Source organism: Chelon labrosus, assembly GCF_963514085.1.
Source record: "Chelon labrosus genome assembly, chromosome: 2".
NCBI lineage: Eukaryota > Metazoa > Chordata > Actinopteri > Mugiliformes > Mugilidae > Chelon > Chelon labrosus.
The window spans coordinates 25,756,027-25,783,499 of record NC_140338.1 but is presented as its reverse complement, the minus strand read 5'-3'; the positions used below and the strand labels follow the sequence as shown (position 1 = coordinate 25,783,499).

At 42.8% G+C, this 27,473-nt stretch overlaps 1 protein-coding gene across 1 annotated transcript in view; it reads left to right on the top strand.

Annotated features, from left to right (window-relative positions):
* Positions 1 to 27,473, top strand: part of xylt1 (xylosyltransferase I) — a 75,297-nt gene that overhangs the window by 13,084 nt on the left and 34,740 nt on the right. The gene's annotated exons all lie outside the window — the stretch shown is intronic.

The window sequence follows — 27,473 nt, the reverse complement described above, 5'->3', positions numbered from 1 at the left end:
GGCATCCGTGGCTCTATGACAGGCAGCAGCTTAGTCCTTTCTCTTTCTCACTCTGTCCATTCATTTGCAAAATACTCACATGTCCGTGCATTCCCACATACACATAACACTTCCACAGGGTATAAAGGCCTCTGTGTTGTCCCTCAGTGTGCAGTGCAAGCAGCTTGGTAAAGGTGAGGGTGTGGGTGCACGTTCACGTCACCGCATGGGAGAGAAAAAGAGTGATATTGTGGTTCAGCAACTTTTTAAATTATGAGACGGAGGAATGGAAAAGATACAGACTGAGACAGATGGTTAATCGGGACACGTACACCGAGAGAAGAAGAGGTTAAAGGAAGGTGAGAGCATGCAAGGGCGGGTTTCAGACTTGTGTGTTTTCCTGCTTGTGTGTGAGTACGATGTGAGTTCACACATGGCTTTGAGTGCTTTAACCGTCCCCATGAGAACTGGCTTTCCTCAGAAGAGAATCATTAGGAAAATCATTGACTGCTTATTGGTGTCAGCACTCAGTTTGAGTTTGTGTGTGTAAGCTCAAAGAACAATACTGCTCTCTTTCTAACTCTCCCCTCTGTAAGGGCAGTCTTTACTCCAGCAGGAGTGAGGGGGGTTAGAGCTTTTTTTTGACTTCTCTCTTTGACCTCGAGTTTCCCTTTAAATGCTGCAAACGAAATCACTCCTGCAAATAGGCCTGCAGCAATCCTTTTATGTAAGTCTCGTGATCACTCAAGTTGATCTGGTGTATGGGCGAATCGTCTTATTTTCACGAAGGGCCAAGTAAGTCTCTCGGCAGTCCTCCGGTAGCTTTCATAAATGCTTAATGGTTTTCTGAGACTGTCTCTGGACAAGGCTTGGCTGCTTCTGTGGGGTTGAAACGTGAGCACGCCAACCGCACAGCATACCTGTAGATGCAAAATAGCAAGCTTGTGTATGCACAGCACTACCTGGAGTTGGTGTGTTCATTCATATTAGCCTCCTGAATGTGCATGTGCTCTGGAGGTAAACACGAGTATGCGGCCATACTTTTCCTAACTGCTGAGAAAGAGATTTGGTCAAGGCAATTATAATTCAGCCAGGGCACGTCTGCTTGCTTAGCACTCAAGTCCTAAAAGACACAAATGACTGCAATTTACCAGCAATAGAGCAGGACTGTAATGAGTTGGTAACTATTTGCTTGATGTGAGTGTGTTGCTGTAAGGTGGGAAGAATAATCAAAGGAATAGGACTATATTTTCTCTGCCATTATGGCCAGTGGCTGCAATGGAGATTAATGAGCGGGAGGAATATTAGCTTCTCTAAACTATTATGTTGCATTTTTCCATTCTTATTATTCTTTCACTTTTCTCTTAATAGTCTTGGCATATAGCTTGTATTAGAGTCTGAATTGGTTCTGCAAAAGTCTTTCCATTTGATGTGGTGCCTGGTTTATGCAGTGAATGTGAAGCTCAGGTATTGTATACCTGTAAACACAGGAAAAGGTATAGATTTACAATGATGCACATATTTTGTATGGCATAAACAAACAGTTTATAGTAGAAGATGTTCATTAGTGAGGGATTTTGTTACCCTTCGGGAAAGCCAGCCTATCCGTTTCCTCCAGTTTCCAGACTTTCTGCCGATCTAAGCTAACTGGCACCAGCTGCTTGCTTCAACTAAGTATTTACTGTACAGACATTAAAGTGGTATTGATCTTCTCATCTAACTCTCAGCAGGAAAGTGAATAAGCAGATTTTCCTAAATGTCAAACTATTCCTTTAAAAGTGTTCTTTGGTTTTGATCATATTTCGGGATGTGACATTTACAGAGAGCACTTGGAAACCAGATTATGGTATTTAATATCCCCCAATACATCATTATGTGGTGCCCTGGTTTCTGATCTGTCTATGTCAGTGCGTGCGTCGTGCATGCATTGTGTAGACTGTCTGCCATTTCCGTACTGTTACTTTGACAGTTTAGAATAAATCCACTTTGGATAATTGCATATGAAAGTGCAGTATCTCAAGGCATGATTTTGGTATCATAAGCTTTCTGATTTCTCTCTGTTTGTCATGCTGACAAGTCACATTTGACTGTGCTGTGGTTGAAAACAGTCAAAAAAAAGGCAGAATGCCCTGTCATACTATCCTAGCAAGCAAGCTAACACATCAACCTTGTCAAACAAGTACCTTATACAAAGCTTCTGTAGCCATTTTAAACTGATGTTGGACGATAAACTCCCATCTTTGTAGACATCAATGCTCAACCTAACTGTCAAATCTAGGTTAGCCAGTCGGACTGTGAAAACTGACCAGCCCACGGAACAGGAAGTCTTAGCCTCAGTATCCATTATCTGTCGTCCGGGCTGAACTGGAAGGCTCAAAACACTGGCCGTTGCCCCCGGAGTTGAATTAGACAAAAGCCAATTATCGGTCTCTGGCTGCTTGAACACTGCAGCTTTTAACATTGGCAATTTTAGATGAGAGAGATAAGTGATGCTTAATCTACTATTACAACACATGACCCCCTCCAGCATGTTCCCAATGAGCACATGGAGTTCACTTGTTTCAGTCATGGAACTGTAGATGTCCGACCTATTCATTACAGCACAATCTGCTAATGAGGCCTCTGTGATATGGTTGAAAGCACCGGAATGAGGAAGTAAGTGGACCTTCAAATATATGACGTATATGATGAACAGCCAGGACCAAAAGCCCAATAATAAGCAGGGTCTAAATTTAGTATGTGGAATATTTTACCTAATGTGCATCTTGTGACGGCATCACAAGCTTCCTATCAACTTACGTGATTGAATACTTAGCTCTCTCTTTTTTATTGCTATATTCCTCATGTATAGCAAAGCGACAGATATAGATTGCATGTATAGCTTTCGCTCCACTGCTCTTCTCACATATCTTATACGCTGTCATGCTTTTTGTACGTGCCCTGGCATGCTCATCCGGTCTTTCCTATACCTTGTGTGTTAGAGTGCACCAAACACATCAAGCCAAATTCCTTTACATGTATTTAATCCAATAAGAAGAGTAAGAGCATAATCTCTAAGTGAAGGCGCAGCAGCACACACTGTAAACGCTGAATTATGAATGTAGTGCGTGTCGAGTGTCAGAGATGCCCGAGATCAAACTGTTACTTGTTCCTAGTCGGGCCTGTGTTGTCAGTGTGCAATGCATATACTGTATATATCACGCACAGAATATGTTTAATGGATGAGGCATTGTGATTTCACAACACCCTCTGAGTGTGTGTGTGTGTGTGTACACGTACGTATGGCATTGAACATCAAAGGTCAGGGAAGGTGATAGTTCTCTGTTGTTATATATATGTGTGTGTCTGTGTGCGTCTGTGTGTGTGTTTCTCTCCACATGTCGCCTCAGCCTGCAGCGGACCCAATGATTCAGAGGACACATCCTGTGTGACGTGCACTGTTTTTGACCCCTTCTCCACAGCAGCTGCTAATATAACGCTGCAGCTGTGTGTGTGTGTTTATGTTGTTGTGTTGTAACACTACTAAATAGGATAATGGGGCCAAATATGTACATTTGTCAAACGGTTGTCACAGTTAGTGTGCACTCATTTTGAAGGATATTTGCATATTTTGGTATTTTCCGTATCAGTGTACAGCTGTGTGTATTTAGTGCCTGCTGGGTCACCCCAGGCACTTTGCGCTCTTGCCAGTACCCTGCTTTGGCTCTTAGGGGCCCAAGAGGATTTTTTCTGGGATATGCTGACAAATTGATGCAGCCGGACTGGCTAACTGCTCCTTCTGTGGCTGGCACCGGCTACAACGTACTCTGAATACCAAGCGACAGCCATGAGCACATTTCTCAGCCTCTTTGTTCCCCCCACAAATACACACACAAATAATATGACATCACTGAGCAAACCCCGACTTTCAGACGGGCCCAGCTTGAGGAAAAAGCTCAAAATCCAGCCTAAAATCAGGATCAGAAACCTAATCCTCAACTCTAGAGGACCTGATCTGAGTTGCCCTGGGGTACGGCTATCGGCCATTGCTCCATTCCGCCCCCCTTTTCTCTTGTTTCTCTGTAGCGTACGCTCTCAAATTTTGGACAGCTGTTTCACACTGTGAATCGAGGGAAAGTAGCTTTAATTTTGCCAATAATGCCTCAGTCTGTGCATCTGCTATGTCGGAGTGATTAGCACAGCAGAAGCTGTCTTTACTGTGGTGACAAGCACATATGGTTTCCTCATGTACTAGTAAGCATTAGTCCTGATCCGTCACTTTGTATTAGAATTTGTTTAAAACGATAATGTAATCGTTAAATCTTTCTACAGTACGGTGGGAACAGGGAGGAACAGTGAAGTCAGTGTGTTTGACTGAGGTACATGTGCTCCAGAATTAGTTCACTCAAACTGGACAACAACGTGAAGGGCTGTCAGATAATCCATATTATGTGCGTTTTAACTGTTCTGACTGAACCCAGTGACCTTAGCTATCCACCCTTCAGCCATAGACTCTTCAGTTGAGGTGGCCACTGCATGATTCAGAAACAAACACATACGCACACACACACAGGCTGCTCTGTGCTGGTCTTTAACAGTTGTACTCTCAGACAGGGTCAGTGTAACTCCTGTCTGGTTTCGCCACACACTGCACCACTGTAGATAGCTTGCAGAGTTTTCAGTGTCCGGTCCTTCTGCTGCACCAATAATCAGCTAGTCTCCGCCACTTGCCAAGGCCAACCACATAATTACTGCACTCATCTGGCTGAAGCTCTTCTCAATGCGGCGCTGTAGAGGAGAGTCTGCAGTTGCAGAGAGCGGCTTTAGCCAAACCCTCGAGCACATGAGACTACAAGGCTAGAGCTCAGCCCTCATATCCTTCAGTGCACTGTGGTGAAGATAGGGCAGACTTTCTCAGCTTATCTTTCTTAGAAGGTCAAGGATTAGTGATCCTTGGGCCTTGTAGCTCATACTTATGGATCAGTATCAGAGCACAGTCAACGAACCAGTATGGCAGTTTGAAGTGCTCTGCGTTGTGGTAGGAAAGTCTGATTGCTGGTGGTTTTGCTGTGGTGGAACAGGATCTTGCTGGTATTCTTCTGGAGGGCTGGAGAGTCACTATATCACTTAAACAGAGGAAAAGAGAAGACTCTGTAACCCAGTAAATATGTTTTTGGGGTAGGTGGAAATGGCAGGTGTGTGTGGGGCTGAGTGCGTATGTTTGAGTCTTTTCATATGTACTTTGTAAACCGACCAGGCCTAAGATTATGACCACCTTCCTAATATTGTGTAGGTCTACCTTGTGCCTCCAAAACAGTTGTGACTGATCAGAGAATGGACATGGGCCTTCTGAGGGTGTCCTGTGGTGTCTGGCAACAGAATGTTGTTAGTGGGGGCCTTTGGGTCCTGTGGGCCTCTGTGGATCATCCCACAGATACTTGATCAGTTTGAGATCTAGTGAAGTTGGAGGCCAGGTCAACACCTTGTGCTGTTCTTCATGTTTTTTCCTAAACCGTTTTTGTGTGTGTGCCTGTGTCAGGCTGCATCCTGCTGGGGGTGGCTGCTGCCATCAAGGAGTGGCATTGCTATGGGGTGGGGGTGTCTGGTCTGGTCTAGGTGGGTGGTACATGTCAAAGTAACATCCACATGAACGCCATGTTCAAAGGTTTTTCAGTGGAACATTACATTGTCACAAGATGGTCATTGTTATTTACTTCTACTGTCAGTGGTTTTAATGTAGTGGCTGATAGGTGTATATATGGAGTACGCATGTGAGCAACACGGATGACGTGAATGAATTTCCCCTGGCTATATACAGTCTTCATAACAGGAAAAGGAGAAGCAGACAAAAACTAAAACAGGAAATGCTTAAGAGGAACTTCTCTTGGTGCTCTCATTGATGAAACACAGGGGTTTCCTCTGCCTTATGTTGGACATTAGAGAAAGAACGGAACTGTAAAGAAGACTCCAGTGAAAGATCTATAAAAACTGCATTACTGTGTCAGCTTAATGAATAATTAGTGTTTCTCCCTTTCATTTGCCTTTTTCTCTGGCTGATCTCAGTGTTTCAACATCAGCTTTCACTACAAAGAGAAATCCCACGCTTTTGTTCAATATTAAAAAGTGCTGATTGGCATTGATGAGGGCCTGATACTTCTCTGAGATAAGATTTTTTATTTATTTTTTTTTAAAAAGTGTCGGAAACAGTGGCAGGATTATTATAACTCAGTAGAGATATCATAAAGCTACAGAATCTATAGTCCCATTTAAATATGTTGCCTATCATGTCCAGCTAGGTGTCCAAAACACAGAAGATACACAGAAAACGTATTTTTTATAGACATTTCTGAACAATTAATAAATGCATAACTGACTTATTGATCCACTTGTTCCCGCTTTACATCGTCCCTTGACTTCACATGGTCCCTGAATGAATAAGTCCCATCACACAGTATGTCAAAGCTAACATAAAAAAGGGATTTCCTTTTGGTTCTTAGAGTTTCTGACTTCTTTGACGTGCACGCATGCGTTCACGCACACAACGAAGAGCACAGCTGATAAGTACCAACAGACTGTTTTTAAAGTTTGTGTGGAACTTTTGTGTGCCCTTCCGGAGTATTTATATAAACACTGTCAATGCATGCGTGTGATGCATGGTCTACGGACTGCAGTCCCTCATTCTCTTCTCTTCTCTCAGTACTCAGTACCACATCAGTCTGCCGTTTGCCATTGATCCATGTTTTTTTTGTTGACTGTAATCTTTCTTCTGAACGGCTTGTTTCTTTTTTTTTATGTGTAAATCAGAAACGTTTCCTAGATTCTGTTTCATTCTTCCTGATCACCAGTCACAGTGAATTCTGCGACACCCTCGACCTCAGCTCTGGCCAACAAGTTGCTGACAGTGGTAAAACGCATTGCTACTGGTGTGTGAGCGCAAAAATGGCATTACTAAAATTTTTTACTTATACTATTTTTATTTTTACTTATATTTTGTATAATTTTGTTTAATCTTTCTTTTACTTGTGCTTCTTAAGAGTGTTTCTTTATGTGCAACTAAGCTACTGTGACCAGGCAATTTCCCTTGTGGATCAATAAAGTTTATCTAAGTCTAAATCTAAGTCTAAATGGCTGGAAAGCACCATTGCGCGAACTTGTTTGGCAATGACTTGAATTAATGGACATCTACACATTTACCTGTTACAGTTCAATGTTCTGCTGGGAAACTTTTGGACCTGGCATTCATGTGGATGTTACTTAGACATGTACCACCCACCTGGACCAGACCAGGCACCCCCACCCCATAGCGATGACCCTCCTTGATGGCAGCAGCCATCCCCAGCTGGATGCAGCCTGACACACACACAAAAACACTTTAGGAACAACTCAAAAAACATGAAGAACAGCACAAGGTGTTGACCTGGCCTCCAAATTCACTAGATCCCAAACTGATCAAGTATCTGTGGGATGATCCACAGAGGCCCCTCCCCTCAACCCATAGGCACAATGGAGATCTACAAAATATTAGGAAGGTGGTCATTATGTTATGCCTGATCAGTGTATGTCTAAGCATCAGCTATAGACCAGACATTCATCATCAGCGATAATAAGTAGAGATGAACACACTGTCAGAACTACAAGTGACAGCCCACCAAAAGACATTTAACCGCGACCCCAACACGGCTTAATAGCCGACTTCCAGCTTGGCATGTCAGGGCACTTGCACCTACCGACTGATCGTAAAAGAGAATTGCAACCAGACAGGCACCACCTCTGTTTTGTGCTAGGCCCCTTCAGCAAAGCACTTAAGTCGCAGTATATGTCCTGCTGTGCCAATGGAAATCGTGGAAAGCATTTTGCCTTGTCAGATGCTTTGTAGAAAAGTAATATCCTCTTGTTTCCATGGAGGCTGGAGATAAGCCAAAACTGGCACAAAGAGGACACCTTACAGGTTAGACATATTTCCTCTTATAGTAGAGAACAAACACACACAGATCGGTGGAGAATGATGTAAGCTGGAGGAACTTCTCATAAGGTCTCAAGGAGACACTTATGTAAAACATGTTCTTACACCCACGCATACTGCAGACACTGACCTACATAGACATATATACACTCATGCAGTCATCAGGCACAGCAGCCACGTAAAAGTTGTATAAAGCACTTAAACTGTTTTTCTCAAATCATCAAATCTACCTCCACCACAGACACAGTGAAAATCGATTTCCTTATTTAAACATGCTCATTTATTTATTTCCGCGATTCAATTATGTATCTACTACTTTACTTTAGGAAGCAGCAGGATTTGGTCGGAAAACCACCGTGCATCATTAGCGAGATAACCCACTGAGTAGAAGTGACAAGTATGAAAACTAAAGGAAGAGGGAGAATGAGAGACGAAGGAAGCAAATGACAAACATGATGAAATAGAAAAATAAAAAAAAAAAGTTTTTCGGAATAACGCTGCGTGGGAGGAGATTTGGTGTGACCTAATTAAAATGTTGGAATCCTGAGAGGAATAAATTAAGAAAATGTCAGTTAGGCTGAGCCGGAGGAGGGGAGATTAAGAGGCGCAAGCTCGAATACTGTCTGATTTCTGCTCTTCTTCTCTTTTATCACTGCTGCATAGGAACATTGGTCTTTAATGACAACATAGCGAGTTGGCCTTTTTCCTTTTTTTTTCTACTAATATTAACCACCTCAAGTACATGGAGAGAGTTTGTAAGGAGTTCAGAAAGTGTCACGCGAAGTAAGTTGGATAGGTCGTAACTTGTCTGACACGGCCGATGTTCTGTTCTTCACTTTTCATGAAAAAACCATGAAATGAAAATGAAAATGTGAGGATAAGAAGAAAGGAAGGACGGCAAGCTACAGAGCTTCAACATAATAGTCTCACCTTGCAGTTTAAGCAGCTTAAGTTTCCACCTCATTTCTGTACAGTAGCTTTATGAAAGTCGCTCTCTGCTCTTCTAGCATCATGTAGCTAGCATCCTCATTGACTTCCACCAGCCGTCACAGATACATTCCCCCTGTGGGGAAGCTCCATATGGGGCAGACGTTTTTTTTGCTGTGCTGGACAGGATGGGGACATACGGGCGCTGTCGGACTCCATGTAGCGTGTATTAGAGCAGATGACAGCGATGGTAATGTGTCGATTGTCAACACGGGGGGGGAGGGGGGATGAACAAAGAGAGGCAGCCGAAAGGGGGAGGAAGGGAGGAGAAGGAAGAGAGGACAGCTGGTACTAAGATTGGTGTTAGTTAAGGATGACTAAGTGACATGTTGACAAGAGACAGATAAGAGGACTCCATGGAACAAAGATGAAAAAGGCAAGTATCTGGGAGCCTCTGATGCCGCTGCGCTTCCGTAAAGTACGAGATCTTTGATTTTATTTCCCTTTGAAGTGATCCGTGGAATAACACCATGTGGCATGCATGAATTTCAGCAGTGGATGAAGGAAAAAAAAAAAAAAAAACAGATCAAGTCTGGTGTAGCATCCCTAATGCCGAGGCTTCGCAGTCTCCATCGACTTGCACAGCCGCAGCATTTTCCACATGCTTTGACAACATTACACCATTATGCCTCCTCACGCAGTTTGTGCACGATCCTTTCAGTTGCTATTAATTCTGAAAGTTGAATTCCATCAAAGTTTTAACAATGAAAAACTTCCGCACTGAAAGGGAGGTTTTTATCTAATCTGTCGGGCAATAATCACTTGCAAATGAACGGCGGTTTCAGTTTCCATTTTGAAGCGGGCTGATATGAAAGCGAGCTACCCTTCTACGCTTGCATGCCACACTCCCGCACTGTGTAATCCAGGCAGGTTGTGTTTGCTCAGAAGGCGTCTATTTCACGTCTGCTCGCCACAACAACAACAGTAGGTCATTTGTTTCAATCTAACAAGAGGGGGTTGCAGCTGCTTTTTTCTTCAGTCCTCCCAAATTTCAGCTGAGAAAGGCTTCACATAATTTCTGCCATCATTGTTTATCCCGGCCTTAAATCTCCTGAGGACTGTGTTAGGTGTGGTGATCGCCCTGTGCTCTCCTGGTGGTTATTGGTGATAGTGTTACAATGGCCGCGGGGCTACGCTCCACTTAAGCTGCCACACCTGTAATAAATAGCAGATCTCTCGTGTGAAGCAGCTCATCTGCCGGTGTGTGCGAGTCTGAAAGAGGGGAAGCCGAAGTATAACACTGCAGGGAGGTTTGTCTGACCACTACTTTCATCCACCTGAAGTTGTGCTTGTTAGGCACAACTATTGATCATTTTATTCCATTGTGCCAGTGTATCACGGTAAACGGCAGTGTGTCAGCAACCAATAGGAGCAGAGCTGAGTGCTCCTCCACACTGAGCATGGCGAGGAAAAAGATTGGCTAAAGGGTAGAGAGGGCATGTTTCGGTCTCATTGACTTCTAGTCAGGCAACAGTATTGCGTAGTCCGAAGCAAGCGTTTGCCAAATCAAACAAGGGTCTTGACTGACAGATTGTTTTTTTACCAGTGTTTTGTCCCATTACCGAATCTACATACAATTACCAGAAAATATCACAAAGGAACTGAAAGGACAGGTTTCATTTGATTAGGCTAATTCGTGTTAGCATCTCCTAAACTTAAAAAACAAATACACTAAATACAAGTTTTTAGATTTTGTAGTTGAACCGTGCAGCTGCTCATTCACAGCCAGGATGAACACTGAGCCGGTGGGGACTATATTTGCAAATGCACGTTGATGCATGTTTGGCCACCACTAAATATTAAGAATTTTTAACACCTTTATCGACGCAAAGAGGTCTATCGGTAGACCAGACCTGAGAGAAATATATGGAGGATTAAGAGGGGTCAGAGGCGAGAGAAGAAAAATGTTGAAGGGAAGGGATGAGAGGGGTTAGATGCTGAGTTCCTTTGATGAAAGAGAGAGGAGGAAATGAACAAAAGAGAGGGGTGGGGAGGGTCGGGGTTGAGAACTGACACAAAGAAAGAGAAAGAGGGTACACCTTTATAGGTACGTGCAGAAAATAGTATGACATTAGGCGTAGTCTTTAGAATAATAACTTCATTAAAAACAATGGGTTGTTGATTCAGAGGAGCGTGCCCTAAAACTGCTTCTTCCCTGCCTCAAGTCCAGATGGAGACCCTGGCTGCATTTCATCCTATTAATTAACATATTAGCAATGAGGTGTCATGATTTCTTTGAGTTACCGGTGCTTAATTAATTTTCAATCTGTTGTTCTTCTGAATATTTCACGAATAAAAGGAAGCACTTGATCACTTTTTATAGAGCAGACATTTCATTCGAATGAGGCTCGGCACAGTTTGATCAAGTGTATTTTAGTGTCTTTTAATTATTCCCTTCACCTTTGATTCGTCTGCTCTACGTCTGTTTCTCATTTGTCTCTTTTTCAGCCTCCCTCTTCTTTGTTTTTTTTTTTTCTTCCACTTTCTAACAGTAGCTCTGTCGCCTCAGCACTTCTCCCACCGCGTGTGTCTGCTTCTCACGGTGTGTGTGTGCGTGTGTGTGTTTCTTTTCCTAGTGACATTTCCGTGCCAGGTGTGACAAATGGCAGGCAGAGAGGAAACATTTATTCCCTGTGGTGAGCTTAATTAGCCTATCAGCTAAGCCTTGGCACCAGCTTGTTTTGAAAACCGCACACGCGCACGCACACACACACACTCACAAGCGCACACACTCGTCCTCAAGTAAGAATCCACCAACAAATGCACATGTAGGCATAAACACACACTCAACAGACAAATCACTTCAGCACATGAACCATACAGATAATTGGACGGTACAATTAAATGATGTCTAAATCACGGCTCCTTATTTTCCTTCTCTGGCTTCACATCCAGAGGGATTTGGTTGTAGCCAGCCTCGTCTTTTTTTCTATTAAAAGGTTAAATCATTTACAAATTACAGCTCTCTTCCACCAATTAGCATATGGTGAGTTGTGTGGAGGCCGTGCAAGGCCAGCAGGCAATACTGGAGGAGAGACAGTGAAGAAGTAGCATGTGTGTCTCTGCTGTGTGGGATTTTTTATTTTTATTCTTTGAGCAGAGTTTCCCAATATGTGCAGTTCTACATCATGTATTTGTCAGTGTGAGCATGTGTGGAAACATCTGTCCGGTTCTGTGTACCATTTCTGTGCTGACCGCAGCTGTGTTAGTCATAGCTGAAGGAGTCATGGTGTCCAGTAACCCCCGCCGCCAAGCAAGATGGCTGTAACACACCGCTGCTAATGACACGCATATAAGAACACACACACATGCAAGCTCTTAAATGTGCTTTCAATTGAATGAGTGCTGTCTGATGGCCTTTCCTTGTCTCTTTCCTCCTCAATCTGTGGACAAATTACGGGCATTATTGGCTGCAGAAGGGACTTTGTGTCTTTTCGTCTTTCATGCTGATCCGGGGCTTTGGCATGTCCCTGCTCTCTCCCGCTGTGGAGAAGGAAATGAGAGCCAGAAATGTTGCTGATGTGTCTTCCTGAGCGCTGGGTTTGTAGGCTTTGATGCCAGCCAGGTGGTGGAGGGGATATTAAGGTGCCCTTTAAAGAAAGAAATGGGGGAGGCGCGCTTTGTAATTTGACCACCAGTTTGTGTTGCGACTTGTTTTGGGTGTGGCCTGGCTAGGCTGCCCTGCTGGCAACAAATGGCTTTTGATGTCAGGTTTAAAAGGTTTGGTGGGATTTTGGGGACTCCATGCTGTGCTGAGGTGGGATTAGTGTTTGGAAAGTCAACAAGGGGAAGAGAAGCATATCCCTGTTGTTTTTGAGTGCTTTACAAGTTAACAGAAGCTCTGGGACAATGTACTATAAACATTATGTTTGCAGCATGTTATTGTAATATAATCACAAAGTTATAGTGAAAAAGCTTGGGATATGAATAAGTGATCATAAAATCTGAGGGCAAGATCAGTCCACCTGCTCAGCCACGCAAGAGTTAAAAATGAACATGTGAGCCTCTGGGTAATGACGACAATCCACTTTGTCCACTCAGAGTTTGGCATCAGTAAAAAGCCACTTGTAGCTGCCAGGAGATTTAAAGACATGGCGAAGAGAGAAGGATGGGGCTGTTTTTGTACTGAATAGATAACAGAAAGATGGAGACAGTGTCCCTGAATGACCTCAGAATTCACCCATACGTACAATAAATGCCAGCAAACTTTTAGCCACCATTGTACAATGACTGTATTGATGGCAAAGTGAACTGTCTAAACAATTCACGCAACGGGTCTACGTGGAGCTTATGCCGCAAGGGGCTACGTCGGAGAAAGCATTTATACCTGTGTTTGAATATATGCCAGCGTTGGGATAATTACACCACTAAAACACCAGGCGGTGACCAGGCTTACGGTGTGTTAGAAGTCGATCCACGGGGCGCTTTCTGTGCTTCTGCTGCCAAGATATGAACAAATGCATTTCAGACCAGTCGCAGCTGATGTGGTCTGCGATACAGCGACACATGGTTGCATTCCCGGGGAGGAGCATGTCAGGCCACGGCGTAGACTGCACCACGGGAACCCGATTGTGATGCTTAAGATGGAACATCATGGCATTTTGTGAACCTAGTGCTATCATCAAATCGAAATCTGAAATTCTCCTTTTTGGTTTCACACATCCTTTTATGCAAAACTAATATTTTCTTCCATTAGCTTCACTGCAGTTAGTGCTAATTTGCAAATCTTAGCAAGCTAACATGTCAAACTAAGACAGGGACCATGAAAAGCATACCTACTAAACATCAGCATGTCAGTGTTTTCATTGTGAGTGTGATAGCATGCTGCTTCAATGTCACTGTATTACCAACAGTCTTATGTGAGTTCATCCAACATTTTTAGTAATCTCTTTTGAACTCTTCCACCAAAATCCTCTGGTTTACTTGCTCTCTGTCATATTTATATTATCACTTGAAACACCATATCACCACTTGAAACACTTCATAATCATACTTTGATAGGCCTGGAGTGATAAGCAGTTTTGTGAACAGTGTAGGTAACTGGACCCGAAATATTATATTATTATACAAGAATGTACAGAACGTGTACAAAATTTTCACCCGCGTTATCGCTGGACAGTTGTTTTTTTTCCCGTGGCTCCATTTGAGGTTCTTAAAACTATTAAACAAGCTTAAAGTCTGAAATCTTGTTGCTGCCTCAGGATCCTCTGTGCTGGATGACGGGGCCTTCAGTCATTTGGAAGTTTTAATGATCTGGGTGTCAGACCAAGAGATGCTATCAGCCGTCTGTGCTCTCGTTATTGCAGGCTTAGGTGCTTAACTCCTCACCTTCACTTTCTCCCCCTCCAACTGCTCTTCCTGTTTTCCTCTGATCCTTATCTCGCTGTCATTCCTCTAGACAGATAACTCGGTTCTAACTCTGTGACTTTTGAAAGTTATCAACTATATTCCTCTGAAACAGAAGATTATTAGAGTGGTGTGAGCGCAGACGTTTTTTACACAGTGGCAGTGTCTCTCACTGTATCGCAGCTGAGAAAAGTCATTAGCTGTTTGCATTTGTTGTGCAAAAGCAAATCTGACCACGTGATGTGACTTCCAAATGAATTGATTATAATCATTTGGGAAATTATATTCAGGACAAATATTTGACTTCTCACGATGCAGAATGCATTAAGCTAATGCAAATGCAACAACTGAACCAACCACACTTTTGAAAAAGTCATTTTTAGAGTATTTCTGCTTCAGTAAACATTTGTGTTGCACCCTGACAGATTCGCACCTCCGGTTCTGTCAGCGTATACAACGACTTCCTCCACACACTGCCTCTGATTCCCGCAACCCAGCCGCAACCATTTCTGTCTGACTGACAAGAAGTCATTAAAAGATTGTGACCAGACTCAAAATATCCCCTCTAGAAATAATTGGAGATCTCGAGGGGGCCTCGCTTCCTCTTACTGTAATGCAGTGCTAAGCAAATAGTGGCCGATGGGCAAAATCTAACCAACATATTGCATTTTCTTTTTTCACAACCCTACAGTAGCTAACAGGCTTGTGTAAATGCCAATAAACATGACTTTGGAACAGCAAGTATAATCAGTGATGTGTGTAGTGGACATAAACAGGGTGTAGGCTGACAGACTTGGTCTGCATGTAAAAAAAAAATGAAATAAAAATGGATAAATTAAGCAGCTCGCCATTATGTTAAAACTGCATCTTCGTCACGATGGTGATTTTCTTTCATTCATCATTGACCTAAACTTCAACCAAAGTACCCTGAGTCACATTAGGACCACAATGATCCACCAGGTTCCTCCTCCAAACACGCTGGAGAAACCCACAAAATGTGTCAATGTCCTGAAACATTTTTAAAAACATCTGAAAGCCCTTTCATGTCAGGATTTTGGAGGTTTGTAACTTTCCAAAACTGACAGTTAAACATGAAAAGAAAAGACTATCCAAAGTGTTGCATCAGTATCCACCTTTGTGAGTCATCAAGTCCTTATGACGACCCTGTATTTGAGTTTGTAACAGCTCTGAACTTTTTCCGAGTTGAAAAAAAATAACACTTTCTATGAAGTAGTTTGTTTCAACACTTGTGATTGACTCTTACAGAAAATGCTAATTTAAGTATCTTTATAATCATCATAGTGATTAAATCAATCTTCATAATATTTTTGAAAATTGGATCCAAGACATTTGTGACTGACGTCTGAAGCAATCCCCAAGCTTCTTCAGCACAAAGGCCTGTTTATACAGAGAACTGAAACGTCTTGACGATTCAGTCATCCTCCCTGAGCTCTTCACACTCATCACAGACGCTCGACACAGAAACCTAAATGTCTTGGGCACCTTTTTAACTTGTCATGTGATGCAATCTGAGCTCAATGGTTTTCTTTTGTACTGTTAACTGTAACTCTTTTGTCCAGCCCTTCTAGTATCCTTCAGCTGTCTGTGCAGTTGTCCTCATAGGACAAGCTTAAGCTTACACACACAGCCTCTGGTGATTAACTTGGTGGCTCCTCCCCACCTTTTCATCATTTTTTTTCACCCCATTGTGAGTCTATCTTTGCACCGAAATTCATTACCTCTGAAGGTATGAACAGAGCAAAAAGGGTCTTAACGTCTATGCGCGCTACTTGTGTTTGTATTATCAGAGGTCACTGATAGTTTATGGCGTCTGAAAAACCGTGCTCCCAGAAAAATACCTCAAGTTATTGTCTAGTCCTGATAAAGTCAGGTGCTTTTTCTCCCCATAGCTGGATTCTTCTTGACACTGAATACAGATGAAAGAGGGGAAGAAAATGTGTGACAAAGGATGAGCGTCTGTTGTGCGTGAGGCTGATAAAGCAAAACATAATTAACACATGTAATTAACTGGTGCCTTACATCCCCATTGCAGCAGAGAAATATTAGGAAAGGTTTGTTTCAGCTTGGCGTGGAGTCTGGTAACACGTCGTTTGGTTTCAACCAATACAGAAAAAAAATACATACCTCTGCATGCAACTGGGTAGTCCGACAACCAATCAGAACTATTTTGTTGTAGACAAATTCAATTCCATGGTGCTCAGATGACGTGTATGACTACGTCGCTGTTACTCTTCTCTCCATCACCACATAAAGTGCGCCTAAATAATGTGATTGGCAGATCTTTGACGAAGTATAATCAGTTCCCAACAGAGGGCTTCCAGGCCATCTTGTCGCTGCATATATTGTGTTGTCGAAAGAAAATCAGACTGGTTTCCATGCTAGGTTTGTTTCAGTAGTCTGAATTATCAGAAACCTTTTTATTCAGTAAACTTTCCATGATTCCTGTTATCCACGTAGGCAGTTTTCCTCAGAACGACTGAAGATGATGCATCAGGTTTGCCCTGAAACTGACCAGAAAGTGTTGATTTTGGGTTGTGAAGAAAAGTGATTACATTTGGTTGAAAGTAAGGCCATGACAGGGGGAAACGTGACATTTTGAGTGCAGATTTGCATCTTCTAATCCGGGAACTTTAAACCTGTCACTGTGCTCTTGTCGCTGTTAATAGAAACGATCTGATTATATATCCAGACGTTGGCTACCCAGTGTCTACCTCTGCAGTTAATCAAGTTGTTTTTTTATTTTCAAGTAAGAGTTTTGGATGAGGCTTGGGGAAGTGTCATGAGTTTCACTGCTATATATTCTTAAATCAGTTTTGATGGCGTCAGATGAAGAACTTATCCAATAGTTGTCTTTTGTCATTTCACTTAAAAATATGCACAATATGTCAGACTTGTGATTAAAGGGGAAGTCAGCAGAACAGGATTTAGCCTCTGGAAGTCTGTAATCAAATCATTTTTGAAATATTTACTTGGACAAAATCAAATAGTTTAATTTTGAGTGAAGTCGATCGAATGACTGTTAAACTGTATAACTCTATTTGTTTAAGGTTCAGGGAGCTATTCGTTTTTAGCTCAAGTGAAGTGGATCATAAACTATTCATATTTAGGGTTTTATGATTTATATCTTCAGTAAGAGACTTTTAAAATATAATCCTAACCGTCTTCTCCAGTAGGATTGATTGCTTTTGCATCTGTAATAAAATCTTTACAAGAAGCAGTAATATTATTTATTTATTTTCTTTATTGATCCCTCATGGGGAGATTTCTTTTCTCTGCACTTTCTCCCGTCCATTTGCTCACATAGCACGAGCAGTGTGGGTGTCTGGGGAGAGGTTTGGGAGTCGGGTGCTTGCTAATGTCACCTCAGCCATGGACACAAGGGGATGCAAACCTGTGACCTTATAGTCCTAAAGAGCTTTTTACACAAAAAGACACATTTTTGTTTCACTGGCTTTGACTAGGCGTATTAGGCAAACATTTGCCGTGAATTCATTCACAAAAAGTGTGTTTGTGTGCAGTGGGTTTGCAAGATACTTTCTATAAAAAGGTTTCAATTTCAGTCAAGTTGGTCATCGGGGAATATTCTTGTCACTTATCAAATAATATTTATCTTACAAAATAATGTGCATCTGGCAGAATTTGTGGTTGCATTGTGGAAGTGAAACCAAAACACGCCACTGTGATAAATTTGGACTATTCTTCTCAAACACACTGACTGAGCTTGTCATTTTCTGTTTTGCCCTGATGTACAGGACTGAATCTCCCGTGACCTCTGCATCAGGGTCACAGCGGGGTTGCGATGTGTCACGCAGATGCCCGGCATCCCAGCTATGTTCCCTCACACCCTCACTACAGACCTTACATCATACGCTCACATGTTGTTCCCACCAGTACATTCATGCAGAGGAAAGAAAGAGGGTGCCCTACCCCCAACCCACTCTCTTTTTCTCTGGGTCTTTATTATCTTGCACTGTTCCCTCCTTCCTCTCCTACTTGTAATCTCTCTCATTGCCACATTTCCTCAGTTATCTTATGCCCTTGTCAGATTTGGGCTGATGTAAAACGTATGTGACGTTCAATTCTGACGCACACACACTCACTCTTGGATATTGCACCTCCTTTGCGCCCCTGCAGATCAGCTGTAGGATTCCACTTTGCTGTCTGACCATGTGGCCTCAATGCATAGAAGGGACCCTGTGTAGCGATGCCATTCATCGGGGGCCCTTGATGCCATGGGGAAATTGCCTACATCTCTCTCTCTCTCTCTCTCTCTCTCTCTCTCTCACACACACACACACACACACACACACACACACACACACACACACACACACACACACACACACACTGTACAGACACACAGCCCCTCCTCTCCTCTCTTTTCTTCTCATCGCCGTGGTGAATGGAATTGCATGGCTGTGCAGTTCAATCACTGTCAAGTGCAAAGAAAAGGGGTCTCTTGTGCAAAATTTCATGATTCACAATTGATTAAATAGGGGTGTCATTTCATGGCTGAACAGGGAGGTGTGCGGATGGGGGTAGGCATGTAAGGGTTTTTCATGCCCTTGTGAGATATGGCTCAGAAACCGCCTGATGGGCCCCATTCAAAGTTGGAGATGTAAAGTTCTGGGATTTATTCAAAGAGGAAAAGAAGAGGCCCGTATAAGAGAGAGAAGAGGGTACAGAGACACAGTGGGAGAATTGCCAGTATCTTCTCATGGCCTGTTAAGGGGCTTTCATGCTCTTGAGAGATATAGTCCTAATATACTGTATATAAGCTGTATGATTTAGATTCCTGTTGTCAAGTGGAAATTCCCAGGGTTCACCCAGCGGGGAGGCCGAGGGAAAGACAGAGAAAGGGAAGTGAGTTTGAGAATGAAAGAGGGGGAATCAAGGGTTCAGAGGAGTGAGAGAGCATATATGATAGACCTGGATCCTACAAACAGACTCTGACTTCAGCAGTAATGAAGTTAGGGGAAAAAAGGTTTGAGCACTGAATTGTGGGCGATGTATTGAGTTGTAAACCTCGGGTTGTAACCAGAGAGCTTTGTTGGATGCAAAACAGTTATTGTAAAGTCAGAACAGTGATCACAAGCTGTGCTGCAAAAGATTCAAGTCTAAGAGGAAATAGACAGGAGCTTAATATGATTTAGCCCATTTAGGTTTTAGTGTTGATAGAGACAATCAAATAATGGCAGCTTCCAAGTCACATTGTTAATCTGTCACAAATATATATATATATATATATAGGTAGACATATATTTTATATAATAGTTTAACAATGTGGGTAATTTTCTATATAACATCTTTAAATTGCCAATTGCATTGTCAATGTGCAGACATGTGCAGACGTCATAGAGCAATTTTCATTTAAAAGCATGAGGCACCATATTGTAATCTCTCTCCATTTCTCCGTAATACGGCCGTTATTATTTCGCCATTTCTGAAAACTTTGCTACCCATGAACTAGAACGTTACTGCTAATACCCACAAGAGGCTTTCATACGGGCTCTTCTCTTCTCCTGAAGTAGGACTAATTTACACAATTATTCTTTGACTCTAAGGATATGTAAAAATCACCATTGGCATTAATGCCTATAATAAGCCATTCCAGGAAAAAACTCAATAATGCAATGAAACGCCTTTTATAAGACAAAATAGGTCCTCTACCATGGATACATGTTGTCTACGTAAAGCAAACTTTGTTATTTTGTTACATAATGGACATTGAGAATTACACTTCATGTAATTTTTAAAACTGCACTTTTCTTTTTTACAACTCTCTCTACTGTACATAGGTATGCAGCACTCGAACTCAATGTTCTTTCGGGCTTCTTCCATTTCTACAGCAGACAGACACACACACACAACGATGTGCATGTACACAAACACAAACGCACTCACACCCAGGCCCCAGGATAAATGTGACTTGCGCTAAAGCAGCCTCACAACTGACTAGTGTGTGTGTTTGTCGGTGTGTGTGATCTGTGTGTGTAAGCTGCTGGGATGCCAAGTAAAGATTTTTTGGGGGAGAAGGCAAACCAAACCTTGTGAGTCTCAGGCATGCCGGCTTCACTTTTGCCTCATGATTTGGGCGTTTCAGCTCCGTAATTGTTCTCAGTGCGAGTTTCCCAGTAGTTGTTACCCACCCAGAAAAATTATTACGGGTTGTTTGAGGTAATTTCTCAACTCTATTTACCCTCTATTCAATTTAGAGGGAAAGTTCGTGAGTGATTAATGTTGATATCAACCTAGTATTTTACTGTATTTTATTATTTTTCCACTGCAGCAGTTCAGATGATTTCTACAACAGTGAGCAGTTTCTAAATTAAATTATGCCCATTAAGTGTATCATTTACATTTTAAGCATTTATCTGATTCTCTTATCTGGAGTGGCCTATTGTAAGTGAAAGGGATAAATTAGCTTGATTTCCAAGATTTCAGAGGCCCGAGACAGACTAGAGTACAGAGTGTGAGCCTGGAATATCAATTTATAGCAACACACATGAGGTATTTGTGGCAAGGGAGAACAAAATATTGTTTGCAATGTAAAAGGAAGGTAATTAGGCACAGAAGTGGCTGTATTAAATATCTGGTGCAGGATCTGGTGGATGGAGGCAGAAGAAACCCTGTGTGAAAAAATCCCATTATTTGTGATATTTTATTCAAACATCCCCTAGTTATGTTTTTTCCCATTCCCACACGGTGCTTTTGCATTCTGTAGCAACACATTTTGGTTACACTGCACACAAATTTATGATGATTTCATTTGTAAGTCCAGCCACAGCAAACGATATTTTCACAGGAATAGTTTGGCGTTTTGGGGAAAATTCTTGTTTGCTTTCTTGTCGAGAGTAAGATAAGAAGGTTGACATTATCCTATGCTGAACACTAAACTAGGGCCTGCAGGAGATTAGCTTGGCTTTGCATAAAGATGCAAAGCAGTGAGAAACAGCTCCTGAACAAAAGCTTTTAATACAAATCTATAACATGCTATGAGAAGAAATCATCATCATTCATAAATACATAGTAGACCCAAACATACTATATGACGCACTCTAATGTACCAACCCTTTTACGGTAGTAGCTTTAGCCAAAAATGTATTCAGTCTTAAGCTTCCTTTAAAAATATAGAACCGTAGTACAAGAAATATAGACAAGGACAAGGAGGAACAGGAGCTGCTGACATTTTTTCTTTTGTCATGGAAGTGAAGACTACTGAAAAAGGAACAACGGCTTCTTTTTTATTCAGTTGTACCAGTACGCTAAGTCACAGGGCTGCCGTGATCCTGAATATCCAGAAAATAATAGTGACGGCTGAATTGAATCCTTCCACCCTGATATGAATCATGAAGTGACAACAGAACTAGTAGCTACCCCACTTTAGTGTTTAGTGTCAGCCAAACATGAAATATAAGTAGGTAATCCAGTGTTTTTTGTTCATCTAAATTTAAAGTTAGCTCCAGTTTGACATGCTCAGGTGGGAAACGATCATATGTACTCTGATATTAGCCTGTAGATATCATGACCATTCAGACCTTAACATCTGTCCGGGGCAATCCAGGACTTGCAAGATTTACTGTTCCTACGGTTGCACCTGGCATTAAAAGGCATCCCCATGTGTGTCCCCAGACACCACCTGAGATCTCTGTTTCACGGTCCGATTGCAAATAAACATCGCTTGGCTGATGTCGGTGTTTATTAAAAAGTCACCAGTAATAAAGGTAACTAAAGACAATGGTAATTATTTAGGAAATATGTAACTTAACACAACATGAGTGCTAATGTTCAATACTTTCATTTACTAATTGTCATTTACATTCATTCATTGGTTTAATAGCTCCAATGACTGAATATTGCCTTTAAAATGCTTATTACTAATTAACAGATATCACTTAAGGGGCTTTTTCCTTTCCAGGCCACCATTTACAATAGTGGTTGTGCGTTTGTGTGTTGTTTAGTTGTTTGTAAATATATGAGGCAAAAAGTGAGGACCACTGTTGAATGGGTAGTCTTTAATGTGACCCAGGATGCATAGTGTATTCACACTACAAATGCATCCCAGACCACCTCCACATTTGGTCTGAGATCTGATCACTCAGATGCGTCCTCACCAGTGCATCCAGGGTGTGTACTCAATGTACTTTTAAGCCGCCCACTTGTGATCCAGTTGCATCCATGATGGAGGTTAATGCAAGGCCCGAATGGGGCCTCGGTCACTGTCATCTTTTACATCTTCTAATAAAGCATGTCCATTTCTTTATTTTGGTACTTTAATGTTAACATTATTGCTGTTTATCTCATCTAGACAGCTGCGAGTCCATGTGAGAGTGATGGAACTGTCATGACAGCCTGTACTTTCCCCCACTGAGAAGCTGACTAATGAGCCAACATAATCATATCATGTCTGTAGGATGATTTGGACGAGGTTACACAGGTTCGGCTATCAAATAACATAATTTCTTTAAGCAGACAGAGAATAATACAGTATATACCCAAGCAGAGCTCTGGGGAGACCTGCAGTATTGCAGTGGAATGCAAACGTATTGTGAGGGAAGCAAAAGTATTTTTTTAAGTCCACTGTTGTCTTGAGAAAACTCCCCAGAGACTCAAGAAGTATTGTGAGCTTCTCATGCTGAGCTTTACTTCCTTATTTCGTAAGGAAGAGGAACTTCTTTTTTTTGTCCAGTTGAAATCCATGCATGCAAAAATAGTTGATAATGGCAGATGATCACAACCCAAGAATGTCAGGAAGAATTCTACAGCACTTTGTGAGTTCACCTTTGACCTCTAAATACACACAAGTCTCCCCAGACCTTTGGCTCAGGATTTTTTTTTTAATCTTTATTCAGTGGTTTTAACCAGAATAGCGGTTATGTGTCTTTTTTTAAGGATTCCTATAAATAGATACCCTTTAAATGTATTTTTGCTGTGCTTCCCTTCTCCAAATTCTATTTCCTAGACTGAGAACTTAAATCATTTTCAGCACTTCTCACTGTGTGCGTCTTCTAGACACACTCCCCTTTCAACGCTTTAGCTCCGGGGCTTGTCACAGGGCGCACAAGAGGCTTCTGTGCATACCAATCTCAGACTGTTCGCTCAGAGCTGCCGCTAATCACGCATTTGTGCACACACACACACACACACACACACACGCACGCACACACTCACTTTACATGTGACCAGCATTCTCCAGTTTTAGCCTCTGGAAAAGAAGGAGGTTGAAGGGATTGGCCAAAGGAAGAAAGGGAAAGGTTGCAGAGCTCATAACTTGAAGAGAGTAGAATAGAAATAGAAAAGCCTACATGATACTGTAATTACATCCACCTAACTTAAACATCAGAAAATATCTCTCCACAACTCATCTTCTTTACCCTATTTCCTACATACAAACTTTAAAGCTAAACTCACAGAAAGGACCAGCTGCTCTTGTCCCTCAGTCTCCACAGCTGATAAGCTATGATAAGTAAGACTTGTAAGGAGTCACTAAGCATTAGGTTGTCCCCACTCTACCCTGGCCTATTTCTACATGAGGTGTCCTGAGGTGCTAGAGCAGCTGTGAACCCAGTCTGTCAGTGTATCAGTCTCCCTATCATGCCAGACGCCACATCTTGCTCAGAGTATTACAGGGATTCAGTTCAGGTAATTAATCTGAACTCGTTAGCCACATGGCAGGCCGGCCGTAGCAGAAACTAGACCACACTCTGCCGCGGTGACGCAGCACCCGGCTACTCACACCCAGGCTGTACTGTGTTTCTTAATAAACTTGACTCTATGTGCTATCATGTGCGTTGTGGTATAGGTGTCTGCATGGCTGCCCATGCACCAGCTTGTGTTGACAGAGTGCGGGCTGCCGGCACACACAGTGGCTTATCCCAGCTTGGCCCCACGGGAATAACGTCTTTTAAAGGAAGCGAGCTGCGAGGGTGGGTTGAAACTGATATCTGCTGCTGCCTTGGTCTCCCTCACATCTACCATGGGACCGCAACAGCAAATGATGGCATTAGGGAGGAGGGGAGGGGGTGGAGCAGATGAACTGCTTTCCTTCCTAGAGCGAGGGATGATACAGCACAGGGGAGTTGGAGGAGGAGGAGGAGGAGGGGGAGGAGGAGGAGAGGGGTGAAGCTGGACAGGTGCTGAGAGAGAGATATGTGCTTTTTTTTCCTTTGCTGCACAGGAGATTGCGAGCCATGGAGAGAAAGGGAGAGAGAGAAAGAGAGAAAAAGGACAGGTGAAATATTTCCCCCTGTGGCAGAGGAAATGAGGGAAAGTGGAAAGGGCCAGCTCCGTATTGAGAAATGGACTAAACCATCCCCAGAGGGGGTGCTGAAAGTCCCAGCTCCACAGGCCTCTCTCTAAATGTACCTACATGTGATGGATGATTCTTACGTTTACCTCCTCTGCTTTTTCCTCACTCCTCAGCAGAGCTCAGGGAGCTCACTCTATACGTGCACACGCGTGTCTGCACAACCTGCTCACCGCGTGCCAGGCAATCCTGGCTTTGCCTCCCTGACATTCCCAGGGAGTAGAAAACATATCCCCTGAAACAATCGATAGCTCTCCCCAGCTCTCAGCCCCATCTGCAGCCCTATCTCCAGTGGCCGCCACCGCTATTAATTCTGTCCCCCACCGCTTCCTGCTTAGAGCCGGTCCCCGAGATTAAAGAGCAACAACGCTACTGGAGTCCTTTGCTCACAGGAGGAGGGAGAGGGGTAGGGAGAGGTGAGCACAGTGTGAAGATTGTTTATCCAGAGAAATCTCCTCAGTGCCCACTTACAAATACTACTCATTTCCACTGCAGGCCACGTGGGGCTAACCCTGCCCGACACTTACCCATGTCAATTAATTTGCAATAAATAAAAATCTTTGTGGGAAAGAAAAAGTTGATTGCAGTCAGCTGGGGTGCATTCAAAGAAATAGTTTGAAGCACTCAAGGCCGACGCTCAAAAATGAATCCGTCAAATGATCAAAATTCATCAAGAACAATTTCACGAGTCCAATAATTGCCAGTGAGTCATTCATTAAAGCTGCACTGCCAAATGTTTGCTGGATCCAGGATCTCAAATTGTGACGATTTGCTGCTTTTGTCTAAGCTGAATGATTGGGATCTGAATATCTCGGCATCCCCACCTGACTGTGGCTGATTGGGCTGTTTGTCTTTACTTTTCCCAATTTGTCAGAACTCTGCAGCTTTTTTTTTTTTTTCCGAATCGGGTTTACCGCCAAGTTTGCACATACAGGGAAATAAGTATGTGAGAAAGGGACACGGAGTTAACAAAATGGAAATAAAGATAGATGATAAGGATTTATATTCTGAAAACGAAAAGAGCTGGTAAAAAAGACATTGACAGAAAAGGTGCAAATGTTCGCAGTAGTACCTGAATGTGTCATAATAAGGAATACAAAAGTTACTTTGTTGGCTTCATAGATGTGCACAATTAAACATGGAGCTTAACTGGGTCCCTCACCTTGTCCAGTCTCTCACAGTCAGAGTCAAAGCAGGAGTATCTCCAGGGCAAACATATGTTGACTCTACCGTCTCTTTCTCTCGCCATTAAACAGACACACTGAAGTGTTAAAAAAAAAAAGACATTCAGAGACAGCATGCGCTCTACACACATAATCATGCATGCAGACAGACTCATTTTGCTTCTGCAAACATCCAGTGACTTTGCACTGCATGGATTAGCCTCCTAAAGCATTCCCTTTGAAACTCTGCAAGTAGGGATTTCTCTTTAGGTGATCACTGGTCTAAGCAGCTGTTACACGCAGGATTAGCAGCTCCTGCCATTCAGACAAACGTGGTCTGTTTAAACTGGCAGGGTGAAGAAAGCAGAGAAAGACAAGAGGAGAGGAGCAGGGGAGAGGTTATGACAGGCGGGAGCCGAGATGAAGTCGAGGAGAATAAAATGGGAAGTGAGAAAGAGGGAGAGAAGGAGGTGCGAAAGATGTGAAATAGGAAAGTGATTAGGAGAGAAGAGAAGCACGATCGGAGCATAAGGGATGAGAGGTGAATGGAGCGGAGGGGTGGAATCGGGAAGTGTGAAGGGCGGCAGAGGAGAAAGAGGCAAAGAGTTGGAGGAGAGGAGAAGATAGGGGAGGAGAGGAGAGGCAGGAAGGTATCCAGTGTTGAGAGAACCGTCTGCCAAGGAAGAAGCTTAAAGGTGCTGACAATAAGTTTGTTGTTCTCCTTTTGTTTTTCATCCAGCTTTTTGTTTCTTGTTTCACTTGTATAATATCATCCCCTCCTGTCCCGCGGAGTGTGCAAGTGTGTCATCCGACCACCTTTAGTAATTGCACCTGTGAAAGGTGTTTACAGAAAGGAGAGGTTGGTAGGCTGATAACAGGCCCCGGCTTTAAGGGTGGAAAGACATTTCCATGCTAAGCTGCTTCCTCACAATAGCATCTCACTTGCTTCCCTCGTGTTTCTCACCTCTTCCGCTTCCATTCTCGTTTACATACCTCATACTCAAACACACGATCCTCTTTTTCTTCTATTTCTGTGTCTTGTAAATGGAGGAACACATCTGGGATCCTTGTTGTTATGGGCTTTATCTTTCTTCGGCTGCTGTTTGTCACGTTGTTCCCCCCTTGCCTTTTTTTGTTCAGGTTTTTGTGTTGTCTAGCGTGGTGTGGCGGTCAGGACGCTCTCTTAGGTTTGTTCATTTGATGCTTCGCAGCTCATTTCACTGGAACCATCCAGCCCTTCCTAGGAGCAAACCACATGAAACCTGACTCCTTCGTCTTGTACTCCTCACCATCACCTTTTTTTCCTCTTTATGCCATCTGCCCCTTCTTTGCTTTCGGCCCATTCCACTAGGAAGATAGAGAAATTGTACATTCAGACATTCGCACACACTACACACATACACTCACAGACAATACACCCACTATCTCATGCAGCCACACACCACTGACAAGTTCAGCCTTTTCCAGTCAATCATCACTCCATTAATACAATTTCTTCCCATTCTCATGTGGTTCCAGTAAAAAAGGAACAGTGCACACGCATGCTCACACATGCAGAAACACAAATGTCTACACAAACAGTCATGTTCAGGCCCTTTATCCCTTCTTGGTAATCTGTTTACGGAGTGCTGGGCCCATTTGAGGGAGAATTTAATTGAAACCGGGGCTAATCTGATGATGGCATGGAGCTGCGGAGCCCCCAGCCCTGCATCACCTCAGTTAGATTGCA